Raw genomic sequence first — 6,000 nt, forward strand, 5'->3', positions numbered from 1 at the left:
CCCGGGGTGTACACTGTCCTAGCCCCGGGGTGTACACTGTCCTAGCCCCGAGGTGTAGACTGTCCTACCCTCGGGGTGTAGACAGTCCTAGCCCCGGGGTGTAGACTGTCCTAGCCCCGAGGTGTAGACTGTCCTAGCCCCAAGGTGTTGACTGTCCTAGCCCCGGGGTGTACACTGTCCTAGCCCCGAGGTGTAGACTGTCCTAGCCCCAGGGTGTTGACTGTTCTAGCCCCGGGGTGTTGACTGTCTTAGCCCCGAGGTGTACACTGTCCTAGCCCCGAGGTGTACACTGTCCTAGCCCCGAGGTGTAGACTGTCCTAGCCCCGAGGTATTGACTGTCCTAGCCCCGGGGTGTTGACTGTCCTAGCCCCGAGGTGTACACTGTCCTAGCCCCGAGGTGTAGACTGTCCTAGCCCCGGGGTGTACACTGTCCTAACCCCGAGGTGTACACTGTCCTAGCCCCGAGGTGTACACTGTCCTAGCCCCGAGGTGTAGACTGTCCTAGCCCCGAGGTATTGACTGTCCTAGCCCCGGGGTGTTGACTGTCCTAGCCCCGAGGTGTACACTGTCCTAGCCCCGAGGTGTAGACTGTCCTAGCCCCGGGGTGTACACTGTCCTAACCCCGAGGTGTACACTGTCCTAGCCCCGAGGTGTACACTGTCCTAGCCCCGAGGTGTACACTGTCCTAGCCCCGAGGTGTAGACTGTCCTAGCCCCGGGGTGTACACTGTCCTAGCCCCGAGGTGTACACTGTCCTAGCCCCGGGGTGTACACTGTCCCAGCCCCGGGGTGTACACTGTCCTAGCCCCGGGGTGTACACTGTCCTAGCCCCGGGGTGTAGACTGTCCTAGCCCCGGGGTGTAGACTGTCCTAGCCCCGAGGTGTACACTATCCTAGCCCCGAGGTGTACACTGTCCTAGCCCCAGGGTGTACACTGTCCTAGCCCCGAGGTGTACACTGTCCCAGCCCCGAGGTGTACAGTGTCCCAGCCCCGAGGTGTACAGTGTCCTAGCCCCGGGGTGTAGACTGTCCTAGCCCCAGGATGTACACTGTCCTAGCCCCGAGGTGTACACTGTCCTAGCCCCGAGGTGTACACTGTCCTAGCCCCGAGGTGTACACTGTCCTAGCCCCGAGGTGTACACTGTCCGAGCCCCGGGGTGTACACTGTCCTAGCCCCGGGGTGTACACTGTCCTAGCCCCGAGGTGTAGACTGTCCTAGCTCCGGGGTGTTGACTGTCCTAGCCCCGGAGTGTTAACTGTCCTAGCCCCGAGGTGTACACTGTCCTAGCCCCGGGGTGTACACTATCCTAGCCCCGAGGTGTACACTGTCCTAGCCCCGAGGTGTAGGCTGTCCTAGCCCCGGGGTGTTGACTGTCCTAGCCCCGAGGTGTAGACTGTCCTAGCTACGGGGTGTACACTGTCCTAGCCCCGGGGTGTACACTATCCTAGCCCCGAGGTATAGACTGTCCTACCTCCGGGGTGTTGACTGTCCTAGCCCCGGAGTGTTGACTGTCCTAGCCCCGGAGTGTTGACTGTCCTAGCCCCGAGGTGTAGACTGTCCTAGCCCCGGGGTGTAGACTGTCCTAGCCCCGAGGTGTAGACTGTCCTAGGCCCAGGGTGTACACTGTCCTAGCCCCAAAGTGTACACTGTCCTAGCCCCAGGGTGTAGACTGTCCTATCCCCAGATTGTGCACTGTCCTAGCCCCAGAGTGTACACTGTCCTAGCCCGAGGGTGTACACTGTCCTAGCCCCAGAGTGTACACTGTCCTAGCCCCGGGGTGTAGACTGTCCTAGCCCCGAGGTGTAGACTGTCCTAGCCCCGGAGTGTAGACTGTCCTAGCCCCGAGGTGTAGACTGTCCTAGGCCCAGGGTGTAGACTGTCCTAGCCCCGGGGTGTAGACTGTCCTAGCCACAGAGTGTAGACTGTCTTAGCCCCGAGGTGTAGACTGTCCTAGCCCCGAGCTGTAGACTGTCCTAGCCCCGAGGTGTAGACTGTCCTAGGCCCAGGGTGTAGAATGTCCTAGCCCCGGAGTGTAGACTGTCCTAGCCCCGAGGTGTAGCCTGTCCTAGCCCCAGGGTGTAGACTGTCCTAGCCCCGAGGTGTAGACTGTCCTAGCCCCGAGGTGTAGACTGTCCTAGCCCCGGGGTGTAGACTGTCCTAGCCCCGAGGTGTACACTGTCCTAGCCCCGGGGTGTACACTGTCCTAGCCCCAGGGTGTAGACTGTCCTAGCCCCGGGGTGTACACAGTCCTAGCCACAGTGTAGACTGTCCTAGCCCCGAGGTGTAGACTGTCCTAGCCCCAGGGTGTAGACTGTCCTAGCCCCGGGGTGTACACTGTCCTACCCCGGGGTGTTGACTGTCCTAGCCCCGAGGTGTTGACTGTCCTAGCCCCGAGGTGTAGACTGTCCTAGCCCCGAGGTGTACACTGTCCTAGCCCAGGGGTGTAGACTGTCCTATTCCCGGGGTGTAGACTGTCCTAGCCCCGAGGTGTACACTGTCCTAGGCCCGGGGTGTAGACTGTCCTAGCCCCAGGGTGTAGACTGTCCTAGCCCCGAGGTGTAGACTGTCCTAGCCTTGAGGTGTAGACTGTCCTAGCCCCGAGGTGTTGACTGTCCTAGCTCCGAGGTGTACACTGTCCTAGCCCCGGGGTGTACACTGTCCTAGCCCCTAGGTGTAGACTGTCCTAGCCCCGGGGTGTACACTGTCCTAGCCCCGAGGTGTAGACTGTCCCAGCCCCGGGGTGTACACTGTCCTAGCCACGGGGTGTATACTGACCTAGCCCCGAGGTGTACACTGTCCTAGCCCCGGGATGTACACTGTCCTAGCCCCGAGGTTACACTGTCCTAGCCCCGAGGTGTAGACTGTCCTAGCCCCGAGGTGTAGACTGTCTTAGCCCCGAGGTGTAGACTGTCCTAGCCCCGAGGTGTAGACTGTCCTAGCCCCGAGGTGTAGACTGTCCTAGCCCCGAGGTGTAGACTGTCCTAGCCCCGAGGTGTACACTGTCCTAGCCCCGGGGTGTAGACTGTCCTAGCCCCGAGGTGTACACTGTCCTACCCCTGGGGTGTAGACTCTCCTAGCCCCAAGGTGTAGACTGTCCTAGCCCCGAGGTGTACACTGTCCTAGCCCCGGGGTGTAGACTGTCCTAGCCCCGAGGTGTAGACTGTCCTAGCCCCGAGGTGTAGACTGTCCTAGCCCCGAGGTGTAGACTGTCCTCGCCCCGAGGTGTAGACTGTCCTTGCCCCGAGGTGTACACTGTCCTAGCCCCGGGGTGTAGACTGTCCTAGCCCCGAGGTGTACACTGTCCTACCCCTGGGGTGTAGACTCTCCTAGCCCCAAGGTGTAGACTGTCCTAGCCCCGAGGTGTACACTGCCCTAGCCCCGGGGTGTAGACTGTCCTAGCCCCGAGGTGTAGACTGTCCTAGCCCCGAGGTGTAGAATGTCCTAGCCCCGAGGTGTAGACTGTCCTAGCTCCGAGATGTAGACTGTCCTAGCCTTGGGGTGTAGACTGTCCTAGCCCCAAGGTGTAGACTGTCCTATCTCCGGGGTGTACACTGTCCTAGCCCCGAGGTGTAGACTGTCCTAGCCCCGGGGTGTACACTGTCCTATCCCCGAGGTGCAGACTGTCCTTGCCCCGAGGTGTAGACTTTCCTAGCCCCGAGGTGTAGACTGTCCTAGCCCCGAGGTGTAGATTATCCTAGCCCCGAGGTGTGCACTGTCCTAGCCCCGGGGTGTACACTGTCCTAGCCCCGAGGTGTAGACTGTCCTAGCCCCGGGGTGTGCACTGTCCTAGCCCCGAGGTGTAGACTGTCCTAGCCCCGAGGTGTACACTGTCCTAGCCCCGAGGTGTACACTGTCCTAGCCCCGGGGTGTACACTGTCCTAGCCCCGGGGTGTACACTGTCCCAGCCCCGAGGTGTACACTGTCCTAGCCCCGGGGTGTAGACTGTCCTAGCCCCAGGGTGTTGACTGTCCTCGCCCCGGGGTGTACACTGTCATAGCCCCGAAGTGTACACTATCCTAGCCCCGGGGTGTAGACTGTCCTAGCCCCGGAGTGTAGACTGTCCTAGCCCCGGAGTGCAGACTGTCCTAGCCCCGAGGTGTACACTGTCCTAGCCCAGGGGTGTACACTGTCCTAGCCGTGAAGTGTAGACTGTCCTAGCCCCGAGGTGTAGACTGTCCTAGCCCCGGGGGGTACACTGTCGTAGCCCCAGGGTGTACACTGTCCTAGCCCCGAGGTGTAGACTGTCCTAGCCCCGAGGTGTAGACTGTCCTAGCCCCGAGGTGTAGACTGTCCTAGCCCCGAGGTGTAGACTGTCCTCGCCCCGAGGTGTAGATTGTCCTTGCCCCGAGGTGTATACTGTCCTAGCCCGGGGTGTAGACTGTCCTAGCCCCGAGGTGTACACTGTCCTAGCAATGGGGTGTAGACTGTCCTAGCCCCAAGGTGTAGACTGTCCTAGCCCCGAGGTGTACACTGTCCAAGCCCCGGGGTGTACACTGTCCAAGCCCCGGGGTGTACACTGTCCAAGCCCCGGGGTGTACACTGTCCAAGCCCCGGGGTGTACACTGTCCTAGCCCCGGGGTGTACACTGTCCTAGCCCCGGGGTGTACACTGTCCTAGCCCCGGGGTGTACACTGTCCAAGCCCCGGGGTGTACACTGTCCAAGCCCCGGGGTGTACACTGTCCTAGCCCCGGGGTGTACACTGTCCTAGCCCCGGGGTGTACACTGTCCTAGCCCCGGGGTGTACACTGTCCTAGCCCCGGGGTGTACACTGTCCTAGCCCCGGGGTGTACACTGTCCTAGCCCCGGGGTGTACACTGTCCAAGCCCCGGGGTGTACACTGTCCAAGCCCCGGGGTGTACACTGTCCTAGCCCCGGGGTGTACACTGTCCTAGCCCCGGGGTGTACACTGTCCAAGCCCCGGGGTGTACACTGTCCTAGCCCCGAGGTGTTCACTGTCCTAGCCCCGGGGTGTACACTGTCCTAGCCCCGGGGTGTACACTGTCCAAGCCCCGGGGTGTACACTGTCCAAGCCCGGGGGTGTACACTGTCCTAGCCCCGGGGTGCTCACTGTCCTAGCCCCGGGGTGTACACTGTCCAAGCCCGGGGGTGTACACTGTCCTAGCCCCGGGGTGCTCACTGTCCTAGCCCGGGGTGTACACTGTCCAAGCCCGGGGGTGTACACTGTCCTAGCCCCGGGGTGTACACTGTCCAAGCCCGGGGGTGTACACTGTCCAAGCCCGGGGGTGTACACTGTCCTAGCCCGGGGGTGCTCACTGTCCTAGCCCGGGGGTGTACACTGTCCTAGCCCGGGGGTGTACACTGTCCTAGCCCGGGGGTGCTCACTGTCCTAGCCCGGGGGTGTACACTGTCCTAGCCCGGGGGTGCTCACTGTCCTAGCCCGGGGGTGTACACTGTCCTAGCCCGGGGATGCTCACTGTCCTAGCCCGGGGGTGTACACTGTCCTAGCCCGGGGGTGCTCACTGTCCTAGCCCGGGGGTGTACACTGTCCTAGCCCCGGGGTGTACACTGTCCTAGCCCCGGGGTGTACACTGTCCAAGCCCGGGGGTGTACACTGTCCTAGCCCCGGGGTGCTCACTGTCCTAGCCCGGGGGTGTACACTGTCCAAGCCCGGGGGTGTACACTGTCCTAGCCCGGGGGTGTACACTGTCCTAGCCCGGGGGTGTACACTGTCCTAGCCCGGGGGTGCTCACTGTCCTAGCCCGGGGGTGTACACTGTCCTAGCCCGGGGGTGCTCACTGTCCTAGCCCGGGGGTGCTCACTGTCCTAGCCCGGGGGTGTACACTGTCCTAGCCCGGGGGTGCTCACTGTCCTAGCCCGGGGGTGTACACTGTCCAAGCCCGGGGGTGTACACTGTCCTAGCCCCGGGGTGCTCACTGTCCAAGCCCGGGGGTGCTCACTGTCCAAGCCCGGGGGTGTACACTGTCCTAGCCCGGGGGTGCTCACTGTCCAAGCCCGGGGGTGTACACTGTCCTAGCCCG

The sequence above is a fragment of the Procambarus clarkii genome, chromosome 36 (assembly GCF_040958095.1).
Source record: "Procambarus clarkii isolate CNS0578487 chromosome 36, FALCON_Pclarkii_2.0, whole genome shotgun sequence".
In the NCBI taxonomy this organism is placed as follows: domain Eukaryota; kingdom Metazoa; phylum Arthropoda; class Malacostraca; order Decapoda; family Cambaridae; genus Procambarus; species Procambarus clarkii.